Here is a 14,562-nt window from a genome sequence, read left to right as displayed (position 1 = left end):
TTTACAAATGGAAATAGATAGGTAGGGAGAATGGGCCTAAATGTGGAGTTTAATGTGGATAAGAGTGAGGACATGCATTTTGGTCAGAAAAATGGGAACCTGACCTATTATCTAAATGGGGAGAAATTTTGGGGTGCTCCGGTGCAGAGGGATCTGGGTGCCTCCGTTTATGAGTCACAGAAAACCAGCATGTAGGTACAGCAAATAGTAAAGAAATCAAATGGAATATTGGCTTTTATAGCTAAAGGAATGGAATGTAAAGATAAAGAAGTATTGTTGCAGCTAAACAGGGCATTGGTGAGACCGCACCCAGAGTATTGTGTGCAGTTTGGGTTCCCTTATTTGAGGAAAGATGTGGTGACATTGGTGGCAGTTCAGAGGAAGTTCACTAGATTGATCCCAGCGATGAGTGTTTGTCGTATGAAGAACGATTGAACAGTTTATGCCTATACTGTCTAGAATTTAGAAGAATATGGGCAGATCAAATTGAGGTATTCGAAATGATAGGAGAAGTAGGTATGGAGTGGATGTTTCCTGTTGTGGAGCATTTTAGAATGAGGGGTCACAGTCTTAGAATAAGGGGTAGAAAATTTAAAACGGAGTTGAGGAGAAACTATTTCTCCCAAAGGTTTGTGAAAGTGAGGAATTTGCTACCCTGAAGTGTGCTGGATGCTGGGACAGTGAGTAAATTTAAGGTTGTGTTAGCCAGATTTTTAATTCATAATGAGTTAAAGAGTTTTGGGGAGAAGGCAGGAAAATGGGGTTGAGGAGCATACCAGCCATGATCAAATGGCGGAGAGACTTGATGGACTCAATAGCCTAATTCTGCCCCTAAATCTAAACAACTTTTAAGAAAAATGGCACAGTACAGAGACATCTAGGTGCCCTGATACAGGATCCATAAAAAGGTTAGTACGCAGGTACAGCAAGTAATGTGGAAGGCAAATGGAACATTGGCCTTGAAAAGCTATGGAAGTCCATCAAAATCTTATGACAATTCTACAGGGCATTAATGAGACTGCACGTAGAGTTCTGTGATAATAGGAACTGTGATAATAGATGCTGGAGAATCCGAGATAACAAGGTGTGGAGCTGGATGAACACAACAGGCCAAGCAGCATCTTAGGAGCAGGAAAGCTGATGTTTCGGGCATTTCTGATGAAGGGTCGAGGCCCGAAATGTCAGCTTTCCTGCTCTTAAGCTGCTGCTTGGCCTGCTGTGCTCATCAGCTCCACACCTTGTTACTAGAGTTCTGTGTTCAGTTTTACCTCAGTGGTAGTTCAGAGATGGTTCAGAGGGCTGATTTCTGAGATGAAAGCTGGGCCTAAACTCATTGAGATTGGTAAGAATAAGAGGTGATTTCATTGAAATGTAAAGATTCTGTGGGGTGCATGCAGGATGATGGGAATCCAGAACGAGGAGGCACAATTTAAAAATACGGGGTCTCCAATTTAAGATGGAAATGAGGAGTAATTTCTTCAAGACAGTCATCAGTCTATGGAATTTTCTTTCTCAGAAAGCAGAGAAGGCTGGGTCACTTAATACATTTAAAACAGTGTCAGACAGATTTTTGATTGAAATGGGAGTGAAGGGTCATGGGGAAACAGACAGGAAAATGAAGCTAAGCTCACAGTCAGGTCACCCACGATCTCATTGAGCACTGGGTGGAATGGTATGCTCATCGTGTGTTAACCAACAATGAAGGGTCATAAATAGGAGGAAAAGGGTGAACATTTAGGACACTTTTTTTGGGAAAGAAAAGAGACCTAATTAAGGTTTTCAAGATGATGAGAAACTTTGATAGAGTAGATCAAGGCAAACTCTCCCCTCCAGCAAATGGGTCCAATGCTGGAGATTGTGGATTTAAGATTACGTGGGAAAAGACGGATGTAGAATAAGAGTTTGTGATGTCAAAAACTTTTCATGAAATGGTGGTGAAAGGTGATTCCATAAATACTTTTAAAGTAGATCAGCCAGGTCCTTTAGATGAAGAAGATACAACAACAAGAGAAAAAGAGAAGATGTAGGCCCAAGAGCTATACAGCATGGGACGACAAACCTCCTAACACACTGTATATTTCTACGATTCTACAACCTGCATAGTGTCACACACAATCAGCAGAACTAATTAACAATAATATTGAGCACGAAACTTCGAATAACATCTGTTGATAGCATTAGATGTTACTCAGGTAAGGATCATGAAAGAGGGCCTGACTGCATGCCAAGAGAATCTGTGCAAGCTGCAGAAACAAGTGAAGGAAATAATGAATGGGATTTTTGATTTTATAAAGTGAGGTGCACTGACGTAGAAAGCCTGCATTGGGTTGATGTGGGAAGGACGTAGGTTTATTTTGATCAGTTTGGTGCCTTCTGCTTGCAGAAGCTCATTAGCTTATTTCAAACCACACAATTACTAAGAAAGCAGTCTCTCATTCTCAGAAAGGAAGAAATAGTGTGCTAACAATTGTAATGTACTTTTGAAGGTGGGTTTGGGTGGGGAGTCTCAGATGTTCAATGAGAAACGAAAAGCAAGTTATTCATGCTGTTCTAAATCGTGGGCAGAGAATCTTATAGGGGTCTGACTGATGAAAGCTTTGGTGGGAGCAGGGCAGGGGTTGGGGTTGGGGGGTTGGAGTTGGGGGCGGTTGGGAGTTGCAGTTGGGAGGTGGGCTTGGGGTGTTGGGTGGGGAGGTCATGAAATGTAGCAGAAACACATGAGATGGCTGGCCAGGTCTATCTCAAAGACAGGGGCAACTTTCTGCATCTTTTATGGAAGAGCTGGGCATCAAGGGGAGATTCTTATTGGGCACCAGTGAGTTGCCTGTTAAAGAGGATAATTGCTTGTAAATGGTGTTATTAACTGCACTCCTCATCTCATCAATATGCAGCTTCCTATCTTATCAAATCTAATGAACAAGCTAGATGTTAAGAAATCTTGGCATGGAAGTGAGAACCAAACATGTCAAGCTCCCTGCTCGCTCTAAAGAATAGTTATGTTAAACACCAGGAACCACCATCTTAGGGCATGCTCCATGGGCATTTGCCGCATTCACCTCCCATCTGACATGCGTCAGTCTCTATGAACCCGCATGGCTCATCTCTGATTCACTTACGCTTCTGTTCATACACCTTGGGTTGCCCCAGTAACTCCCACTGTAACACTATAGCAAGGATACTGTGAACTCAGGCCACATCCCCAGCTCAGGAACTGCACCAGGCTGGATATCCGAGTTGTTCTCTTAGCGATCATTCACTTTGAATCTGCTGGATACATTATCTTGACTTCTGCACCTTGTCCCTCGGCCCGAGATACGAGGCTCACAGTATTGCATTGCCATACCGTTAAGCACAGACACAAAGCTATGAAACCAGTCACAGCTGTAAGTAGACCACAGTCAGGTCAAGGGGGTAATCTTTGTCTCGGGAGTCCTGGCACAGGAGGTCAAGGGCAGCCTCCAATACCAGTCCAGGGGGTTGGACATGGTCAGTCAACTGCTCTGGGTGGTCAGAGTCAGGATGTTCTTTACATAAAGGGGCAGGAGAAATGTCAGGCAGTCCATCTCCCATCTTGACTCTTTTCCCCCTCCTTGGGACTGTTTTCCTTGTGGACTGGGAGAGGGTAGGTACTCAGTGAGATGAAAGTGGGCGACACAGCTGTTACTGTTGATGAAGGTGAGGGAGATGTACCGACTGAGTGAGTGGACCACAGAGATGGCTTGCGGGGTTAGTGGTGTTGGGGGTTGGGGTGGGTGAGGATGAGTGGGGAAGATGTGCCAGGCAACAGTGACAGTGGTAGAGCCTATGCCCTGGTGGGAGGTGGGTAAAATGATGGTCAGGATGAGAATCGAGAGAAGGTTGTGATACTTATGCAGGTAGATTGAAGATCATTGACCTTCCTCCTCCACTGTTGGACATTCCTCCTAATGGCTGGGATTGTACAAACTTGGGCCAGAATGGTATGGTCTGGTGTTGTGAGGTTTTTCCTTATTTCAGGGGAAGAGGATGCTTTCTGTCCATTAAGATCTCCAGGTCCCTGTCCATAAAGCAAGGACCTCATTTCCCCTTGTCTGCCATGTTCAGGGTAAATGTCAGGAACTGTGCAGGGCAGCTCTTCATTGGCAATGCTGGTGCATAATGGACTTTTAGGAATGGCACCAGCATCAGGATGCCAGTCAAACCTAGGAAATCTCAGCAGTGGAGAGAGTTTCCGGGAATGATGGGTGGTATAATGGCATTAGAATCCTACACAAATGGTGCCATAGGGGCAAGCACTATGTTTAGTGAGATGGGTTTGTAAGATACTGCAAGAGATCTCACCAGGCCTCAGAGAGTCATAGAGTCAGACCTCTACAGACAGAAACCCTCCATGGGAATCAACTAAAGATTCAGTCCTGCATATCTCTGTCCCAAGAACCTCCCAATGTCTATGAAATTCATACAAAATAAGAAATTGTGGCTTCTGATACAAATCCTTTTGGAGGATTGTGTTACTTTCTGCAGAAATAATGACATTTTAGGTTGCAGACTCAGCCATGCCAGACTGGTAACTCAGAGGCTAAGGCTAATGCTCTTGGGACAAGGGTTCAAATCTCACCATGGCAACCGCTGAAATTGATAAATCTGGAGCTAAATCTGGTCTCAGTAACACTGTCCCTGATAATTATCACTGGCTTTTCCCTTTTAGGGAAGGAAACTTGTCATCCCTTTCTGATCTGGTCTACATGTGACTCCAGACCCACAGCAATGTGGTTGATTCTTAACTGCCCTCTGGGCAATTTGGGATGGGCAGTAAATGATGTTTAGATGGGGATGCCCATATTCTGCGAATGAATCAAAAAATTGCCACAGTAGTAAGCAGATAGGTAATTCACACATTGTAAACTTAATCACAAACAGAGGAAGAAGAATTCTCGATCACAAGAAGGTATTTTACATTTTCATGTACATATTTGTAACAATGTGAGTTTGAAGACATAACTGATCAGAAAGCTTGTTCAACATCCAGTCAAATGGAGTGTTAGATACTCACATTACAGGAATACAAATGCCATGTTAAATATCAGTTCAACCCACAGATTATCTTCCATGACATCTGTTGCCAACACTCACTTCTTGTTGTGAGGAAAAACTTGGCAAAAAACATCTGAGCCACACCAATCAGAATCCAGTGCTCAAATTTGTTAAAACAAAGTATCGAAGTGGCAATAAAACAAGATGAGACGTTACAACTATGTATGATGGCTTTGAAATCACAGAGCTGGAAAGACTTGCTCAAAACAGTACCTACGAAAGAAATTGCTCCTACACTAGTTTGAAGTGAGCTCACTGCTACATCCATGCTTGTGTATTTCACAGCACTGTCAATTCTACAATCAGAGGGAATGTGTTTCACCCCAGCGTGTGAAGTTCTGTTTGGAACTGTCAAACAAAACATCTGATTCCCAAGAATTTACCTCATTGCAAGCAACAAAATCAATCGGTGCGTCAAGCAAAGGAACTCTTAGAATTATTATGGTGTAGGCGGAGGGCATTCTACCCATTGTTTCGATACAAATTCTATGAATCCTCTTAATTCTCTGGGACAATAGCAACTTCACCTTTACCAATGTGAATGCAATGAAGAACAGATCTGGGTGGAATGAGTGTAAATGCAGAACGGAATATAAAATTTAGTGCAATACTGCTGAATCTTGGATGCAAAGTGGTTTTGAAGTATGATGGTCATGTTGTTAGAAAGCAAACAAGCCCATTATCACATCCAGCCACTGGTTGTGACTGACTCAGAAGGATCAATGATCACTACATATACATTTTAGAAATATGCACATGTGCAAGGCATATTCAGCTCATTTTAATAAGGAGAAAAATTACAATTAAAACCTGACTATGAGAACAGAAAGATAGTAAACTTTTGTCCCATTTGGTGATGGAGGAAGCAATAGAGTGGGTCCCAGACAATCAGAATCATAGTGAAGTTGCAGTGTGGTGCCTGGAAGCAGATTGGTAATATTCCTGCTCTCTCCAGTCCACCTGCTTTTGTCATTTTTAAAATTTATTCATAAGATTTGGGTGTAATTGACTGAACCAACATTATTTCCCAAGCCTGGCGAAGGCAATGAGCTGCCTTCTTGAACTGGCACAGACTATGTGGAGCAGGGAGCCCACAATGCTGTTAGGAAGGACTTTCCGGGATTTTGACCAAGTGACAGACAGTTGCAAGTCAATGGCTTGGAGGAGAGCTTGCACAGGGGTAGTGCTTCCATATATCTACTTCTCCTGTCCTTCTAGATAGTAGAGGTTGAGGATTTGGATGGTGCTTTTCTAGGAGCTTGCTGAGTTGGTACAGTGTATCTTGTAGATGGTGCGGAGAGCTGCTACGGTGCATCATTGGTGGAGGGAGTGAATGTGTACTGTGGGAGACGGAGTGCTGATGAAACAGGCCTGTTTTTGTCATTGATGGTCATTCACTGTGAACTCCATTGCCAGAACACTATTCCTCAGGTAAGGAGCCCAAAACTGGGCACAATATCCCATGTGTAACCTCACCAAGACCCTTTCCAACTGCAGCAAGACATCCCTGCTCCTTTTCTTGAATCCTCTCCCTATGAAGGCCAACATGCTACTTCCCGTTTGCACCTGCAAGCTCACTGTCAGTAATCCAGGTCTCATTGCACCTTCCCCTTTCCCTATCCATCCCCATTCAGATAATAATGATCTTCCTGTTTTTGCTAAAAATGGATAACCTCACATTTATCCATATTATACTTCATCTGCCATGCATTTGTCCACTTGGTCAACTTACCCAAATCACACTGAAGCATCTCTGCATCCTCCTAGAATACCTACAGTGTGCAAGTAGGCCATTTGACCCATCGAGCCCATACTGACCCTCCAAACAGCAACCACTCAGACCCATCTCTCTAATATATCCCTGTAGCTCTGCATTTATCATGGCCAATCCACCCATCCTGCATGCTACGGGGCATTTTAGCATGGCCAATCCATCTAACCTGCACTTCTTTGGACTGTGGGAGGAAACTGCAGCAACTGGTGAAAACCTAAGCAGATACGGGGAAAATGTGCAAACTCTACACAGTTGTCTGAGCGTGGAAACAAACCCAGATCCCTGGTGCTGTGAGGCAGCAGAGCTAAACACTGAGTCATTGTGCCGCTCCACTTCATTCTCTCACCTAGCTTTGTGCTGTCTCCAAACTTGGGCACACTATATCAGTTCATACATCTAAATCGTTAATAAATATTGTCAATAACTGGGGACCGAGCACTCATCTCTGCAGTCCCCCAAATAGTCATGACCTGTCACTTGGAAAAAGACCTGTTTATCCCTACTGTTTGCTTCTTGTCTGCTAATCAGTTCTCTATCCATGAAAGTACATTACTTCTAATCCTTCAATCACTTTAGTTTAACATGCTAATCTCAGCAATCTAACAACAGTTTATGTCACGCCTTTAATATAACATAATCCTTGAATCTTCTTCTCAGGACTATTATAAAACAATATGATATGGATCCACTGAACAAGCTGTTAGATCAGATGCAAAAAACCTTGGTCAAAGAAGTCTGTTTTGTGGAATGTTTTGAAGGAAAGCAGTGGGAGAGAAATGGGCAGGTTAGTTTTATCGGATATGAGTGTATACTAACCTAGGTTCAAGCTCTTGCACACTGAGATGGTCACAGACAAAAAAAAACTGGCTACTGTCACCCTGCTTTGCAGGTAAATGACTCTCTCAGAAGAAGCCAATCAACAAAAAAGGATAAAAGGGCAACAGAAGGACTCACATTTTGCATGCTTCCAGCTAACCACTGTCCAAAAGAAATGAGATTAAAGGATTTCAACAAACAACAAAATGAAGTATCCTGAAATCAACAGTTCAACTAGCACCTTTCCACTATCTACTCTTCTCAAACCACCCCAAGACCTGATCTGTATGTCTTTTAGCTTTTATCATTTTAGGACTTATTCTGTCATGCATGAGCATATGTGCAATATTGTTTCATTATGTGTTCATTAACTAAAGTTCACTCTTCTCATTAACTCTAGAAAGCTGCTTAAACCGGTTCCTTTTTAAAACGTAGATAACAAAGTGCGGGGCTGGATGGCTCACCTATCCCCTCCTCCCACCTCAAGCCGCACCTCCATTTCCTACCCACTAACCTCATCCCGCCCCCTTGACCTGTCTGTCCCCCCTCGACTGACCTATCCCCTCCCGACCTCCCCATCTATCTTCTCCTCTATCCACCTTTGGTCGGTGTCCCCCTCTCTCCCTATTTATTTCAGAACCCTCTCCCCATCTCCCTTTTCTGATGAAGGGTCTAGGCCCGAAATGTCAGCTTTTGTGCTCCTGAGATGCTGCTTGGCCTGCTGTGTTCATCCAGCTCCACACTTTGTTATCTTGGATTCTCCAGTATCTGCAGTTCCCATTATCTCTGCTCACTCCTTTTTAAAACGTATTTGCTCTGGGTGAAAGACATGCACAAGGGAGAATTTCATTTCAAATTAATCGTGTTACAACCAACCAAGGGACAGGTGTATATGAAAGGAGAGGTGGTTCATCCCTCATCACCCAGATCTTAATGACTTGGAGTATCCTTCAGGAACTGTAAAAGTTGGGGACCTTATGTATTGTCGGATTGTGACAAACGTTGGGAAGGAATGAGGTGATGGAGGGATTGGAAAGCAGGGTGAACAATTTAAAATCACGGCATTGCTTGGCCAGGAGCCAATATTGGTCAGCGAGCACAGAGATGAAAGAACTTCCTGCAAGTTCAGGCATATTGTTGGATGACCTCGAGTTTACGAAGTGTAGAATGTGAGAGATCAGAATGGAGTGTATTGGAGTAATTAAGTGAGAGGTTGAGTAGATATCAATAGGGATTTGAGCACGAGTCAGGCTGAAGTTATGAAGGTGGAAGGAAACAGGCGTGACATTTTGAATATCAAATTATAAGATCATTCCGTCAGCAAATGTAATATTGATTTTTAAAACAGAAAAAGGGATGAAGTCAGTACCTCAGAAATGGAGATCAGACTGGGGACTGAAACACGAGGTAAATATTTATTGAGACGAAATTTGTGCTTAGCCAGTGGGAGATGCTAGATAAACAGTCTGATATTTTAGTAGCCGTACAGGAACAGGGAGAGATGCCAGTGAGGTAGAGCTGGGTATCATTGGGCACAAGCGAAGCCTCTTGAAATGGTTTTCAGATAACGCCATTGAAGGGCAGAATCACCTTTTAGGGAACACCAGCAGAGCTGGGATAATAAAATGTGAGGCTGGATGAACACAGCAGGCCAAGCAGCATCTCAGGAGCACAAAGGCTGACGTTTCGGGCCTAGACCCTTCATCAGAGCTCTGATGAAGGGTCTAGGCCCGAAACGTCAGCTTTTGTGCTCCTGAGATGCTGCTTGGCCTGCTGTGTTCATCCAGCCTCACATTTTATTATCTTGGAATTCTCCAGCATCTGCAGTTCCCATTATCTCTGATACTATTTTAACCAGCAGAGCTGGTGTGGGAGCTAGAAGTCAAACCATCACAAATGATTCTGTGGCTACGATCTGATGGGTAAGAATGGAACAATGTAAAAGCAGTCCCAGTCCCAGATGGGCCAATAGGGGAGCGGGGTTGGAGGAAGGTTGTGCGCTTACCATATCAAAGGCTGCAAAAAGATTGAGAAAGATGCAGGGGGAGCAGGTTACCATGGTCACACTCATGTCTGTCATCATTTGTGACATTGCTCAGAGACATCTCGACAGTGTGAAAGGGCCTGAAGTTTGCATTGGAAGGATTCAATCATGGAGCTCCGGGAAAGGTGGGAGTGGGTTCGGGAGGAGCAGCACTTTCAATGGCAAAAAGCAAAACACCTCGGATGCATGAAATCTGAAACATACAGAAAATGTTGGAAATGCACAGCCAAAAAAAAATCTAGTACTAAACCATTAGTTGTATTTCTCTCCACAAACGCTGCCAGATCCATTATGAGTTTCCAGCATTTTTCTGTGTTTGTTATGGGTTTAAAGACATTGAAGCTGGATGTGAGGCTTTAGTTTCTGTCAGGAAGGAGGGTTCCTGAAATCCAGGGAGGTCTTTGTGTTGCATTGCCATATCCTGAGATCCTCCATCCTGTCAGTCCCTGTGGCCTGGGGATTTTTGATATTTGAACACATAGGAAAACCACAGCATTCAATCAATGTCTGAAAATTTAGGCTTTTGGATTTTGTCTTTCTGCACAATCAGGAATAAAGAACTAAATTTGGAGAATGCATCATTAGGAGAAGCATAGAAGAACATGGTCTGATGAAGGGTCGTCGGATCCGAAAAATTAACTCTTTCTCTCTCCTCAGATGCTGCCAGACCTTCAGAGTTTCTCCAGCAATTGCTGTTCTTGTTTGACATTTTCAGCACCTGCAGCTCTTTGTTTATCTTTGAGCAAGGTATTCTGTCGTCTTTGGAAGGGATGCCACATGTTTGTCAGAGGGCCCTTTTGCTCCATGCCTTTACCTGGGTGTTCTAAGGGAAGCACGGTGGCTCAGTGGTTAGCACTGCAGCCTCACAGCGCCAGGGACCTGGGTTCGATTCCAGCCTCGGGTAACTGTCTGTGCAGAGTTTGCACATTCTCCCTGTGTCTGCGTGAGTTTCCTCTGGGTGCTCCGGTTTCCTCCCACAGTCCAAAGATGTGCAGGCTAGGTGGATTGGCCATGCTAAATCGCCCGTAGTGTTCAGGCATGTGTGGGTTGTAGGGGGATGGGATGCTCCAAGGGGTGGTGTGGATTTGTTGGGCTGAAGGGCCTGTTTCCACACTGCAGGGAATCTAATCTAATCTAATGCACTGTGTGACCAGAGCTATTTCCCTCAGCAATTTCTCTCCAACCTCCCTGGTTCAGTGGCATTCAGTCTTCCCAATGCTATTGTTGTCCCAGGCATTAGGCAAGCCTTACACCGCCCACCCAGCCACCCTGCTAAATCAGTCTAGTGATTACTATTCAGACATGATAATTAACAATGAGGTCCAGTCTATCTGACTTGTGAGGTTTCACAGTCAATTCCAATGCTGTCCTACCCTTCTTCACACAGATTACTTTCCAGCTAGGATAACAGTCCAAGAGGAATTGTGAACCTGCAGCAAAACAGAGTCACTGAGGCCAGACATTTCCTCTTTGCAGTCACCTTATTCAGCATGGATTAAGGTTCAAACCTTGTGCTTCCTTATCTTATATGCCTCATAAGACAAACACTCTCAGCTACTATTAATTTTCTAACCATTTCTCTAATCCCATTTTATGCACATGAGTAGAAGCAGAAAAGTTTCTTTTCATGACAGCAGTTCAGATTGAGCCTGCTTTGTTGAAGGTTTGGAGTTTGATGAAACTGTCTTAAAATCAATAAATCCACATGTGTCAATGTGTTATGTTGTGTAAGATGAGAGTTAATTGCCGTTCATCCAATGATATCTGTCACTGAAAAAATAGCAAATGATCAGTTTAGTCAGATCCCATTCTAACCCAGGCTCTTTCACAAATTGCAGCCTGAGCAATTCTCTGACAAAAACACATTCTGTGCAGTGAGTTATTGTTACTATTCTATCTCTGTCAGTCTTTTATACAGTATCCAATAGATAACAACATGAGGGAACTGCACCCTCTGTAGCTCTATGAATGGGAAAGGAACATTGAAAGGTTAGTGCTTCTGTGAAACAGTCAAAGCACTGTACGAACAGATTGAAACCACAATTTAACATGACAATGTAAATTTAAAGGAAAACTTAGTGACTAGTTCATTATCCTCACTGCAGAAGATTCCACTAATTTACTGCCTTGAATTCTTCAAAGCTTGGAACAGTAGAATATAAAACCACATTACCTCATCCAAACAGCACTGAGTACTGATCTTGAAGGATGATGAAAGACTCAAACACTTTGAGGATGCTATACAAATTACACACTCCATAACTCATCTTAAACCTTTCAATGCTTATTCCTCATTCCCCACTGCTGCAGCCAAGAGTGTTCACTGCTTATTATGCTGGCACAGAACTATTCTGTAATCAAGGGCTACAAGATTAGCCCAGCAGAAATTTCTGAAATAGAGACTGGTTGGGTAATGAAAATGTTGTTAAAGGTGTGAGGATCAAAAATGAACTGTTTAGTGTTGCTGCATTTCTGAGATGATTTTAAATACAAAACTGGATAGAGCCTGCCTTAACAGAATGTCTTCTGTGAAACATTTTTAAGATCCTGACCATACTCCTCTATAACATCACTGTTTATTTATCCTGGCTTTGTGATATTATATACAACAATTCGAGGAGCCTTGTGTTTCTGCTTTTCCACCCAGACTGAATTATAGACCAAAAGCAAGCCAGCATTTGCTTGTAATTACTGACTCTTAAGTCCCAGAAACTCACTCGATATTCCCGACTGATGATGTTTTATTTTCAGGATAAAACAATTGAATGGAACATGTCCAATGCCTCAATTTACCTATTTGCACAAACATGTCTAGTAATCACTGAAGGTAACTCACATCCACCAGGTCCAAATTACCTTCATTTATTAATTAATCAGTCAAATAAACCAGAAGTGATGTTCAGTCGCTTTGTCCCTTTATGAGTACAGGCTTCAGCGTGTTTTAATAAACCAGCTGAACCAGATATTGTAAAAGCAATATAAAATATATCCAGTAGTATAGAGAACTGCATACAAAGAATGCCTTCAGCAATATGAGATGTCAGTTCTTTAAAAAAGGAAGCGTTCTATATCGAGGGTAACACTCCAACCCCGGAATGTTACCTGGACAAGGTGGGAGGGTTCAGAAGGTAGACCCCTCAGCTCGGTGGACATGCAGTTCGCCCCCGCCCCCAGTGGATTTGGCTTCACGTTGCGCGAAGTTGAAATGTAAGGGTCGTTCAAATATCGGAATTTTTTAGCAACGCGATTCCGCAAACACATGTGCAGCGTTTGCTGAAGATATCAAAGGAGGATCGCATTGCTAAAGCGAATCTATTTCCGTATGTTTCTAATAAAGAACGCATCTTCAATAGAGGACCGTCGGTTCTTCTGCATTCGTTTGAGATTTAGTGTATTGTTCAGCTTTAGCACTTGTCATTATTTGCATTAACACTGTTCAAGACAAATACAAACTCTGATGCAGATCAAAGCTGCAGCGTCTTACCGATTACTCATTCGCCTGGCTGTGCCGTTATCCCGGTGTTCCTGTAGTTACTCTGTAGCTCCTCACTGGGAATCAGGAAGCGCACAGTAGGCTTCTGGGTTCGCCAAAGTCAACTCGCAGCGAGTTCCTGATGTGGCCACGGACACTGCGCCCTGGGACATCACACAGAGAGGCAAGAGTATCAATTCAATTCAGCCCCGTCTCTCGGTTCACTCACTACAGTAACTTACCGGGGCGGGGTGTGGGGGGACGGCAGCTCAGGGGGCAGGAGGGGAGGGTAGGCAGGAGGACGCGTGGGGTGGGGCAGGAGGGGAGAAGGCAGGAGGTAGGAGGGCAGGCAGGAGGAGAGAGGGGGCGGGAGGGGAGATGAGGCAGGAGGGGAGAGGGCAGGAGGAGAGAGGGAGGCAGGATAGAAGGGGCAGGGGTGGAGAGGGTGCAGGAGGGGCGGGGGGAGAGCAAGGGGGTAAGCTGCTGGAGTGAGTCAGGGGGCAGAGGGCAGGGGAAGGCTGTTGGGTTACAGGTGATGGGGTCAGGCCCGGCAATGGGGGTCGGGCTGACCAGCCCCGGGGAGGGCAGGGGGTGTTCTGACTGACCTGCTCGCACCGGGATCGGGTCCTGGCTGTGCCGGAGCTGAGTGGCGGATGGAGCGGTTCAGCCGGAGCTTTATGGTTTTGGGGAATGGTCATTGGAGCCCGGGATGCTGCCGTCTCCTGGATACTGGCATCAATCTGCAGCTGGTTACCCAGGAAACAGCCATATGATTGGTCAGATCCTTGTATTAAAGCGGTGTTTTCCCGCCTCTCACACAGACACGGAGAGAGACAGACAGACAGACACACACACACACACACACACACACACATAGACAGAGACAGAGGGAGAGAGAGAGAGCGCTGTGTGTCTGTGCGGCTCCGGCTCGGGTCTGCTCCGCGCTCCCGGGGAGCTGCTGGCCGACACTGACCAGTATCAGTCTTAGCGGCCGGCAATCCCGCCCGGGACTCCGCACCCAGACACCGAGAGATAGAGAGAGAGAGAGTGTGTGTGAGTGTGTGTGAGTGTGTGTGTGTGTGTGTGTGAGTGTGTGTGTGTGAGAGTGTGTGTGAGTGTGTGTGTGAGAGTGTGTGAGAGTGTGTGTGTGTGTGTGTGAGTGTGTGTGTGTGCGTGCGCGTGAGAGTGTGTGTTTGTGTGTGTGTGTGTGAGAGTGAGTGTGTGTGTGTGTATCAGTGCATGTGTGTCAGTGTATGCGAGTGTGTGCGTGTGTGTATCTGTAAGTGTGTGTGTGTGAGTGTGGGAGTGTGTGTGTAAATGTGTGTGCGTGTTTAAGTGTGTGTTTAAATGTATGTGTGTAAATGTGTAAGTGTATGAGTGTGT

At 44.5% G+C, this 14,562-nt stretch overlaps 1 protein-coding gene across 1 annotated transcript in view; it reads right to left on the bottom strand.

The window, feature by feature from the left end:
• Positions 1 to 13,865, bottom strand: part of LOC125463370 (metabotropic glutamate receptor 3) — a 195,970-nt gene extending 182,105 nt beyond the window's left edge. The window contains exons 1-2 of the mRNA XM_048554588.1: positions 13,785 to 13,865; positions 13,192 to 13,343 (exon numbers count right to left, since the gene is read on the bottom strand). The gene's annotated coding sequence lies outside the window, so the exon portion shown is untranslated. The remainder of the gene's footprint in view (positions 1 to 13,191; positions 13,344 to 13,784) is intronic.
• Positions 13,866 to 14,562: the final 697 nt, after the last annotated feature.

This window comes from Stegostoma tigrinum, chromosome 25, assembly GCF_030684315.1.
Source record: "Stegostoma tigrinum isolate sSteTig4 chromosome 25, sSteTig4.hap1, whole genome shotgun sequence".
Taxonomy (NCBI): Eukaryota; Metazoa; Chordata; class Chondrichthyes; order Orectolobiformes; family Stegostomatidae; genus Stegostoma; species Stegostoma tigrinum.
Note: the sequence above shows the minus strand (reverse complement) of the source record. Positions and strands in the feature narration are given on the sequence as shown.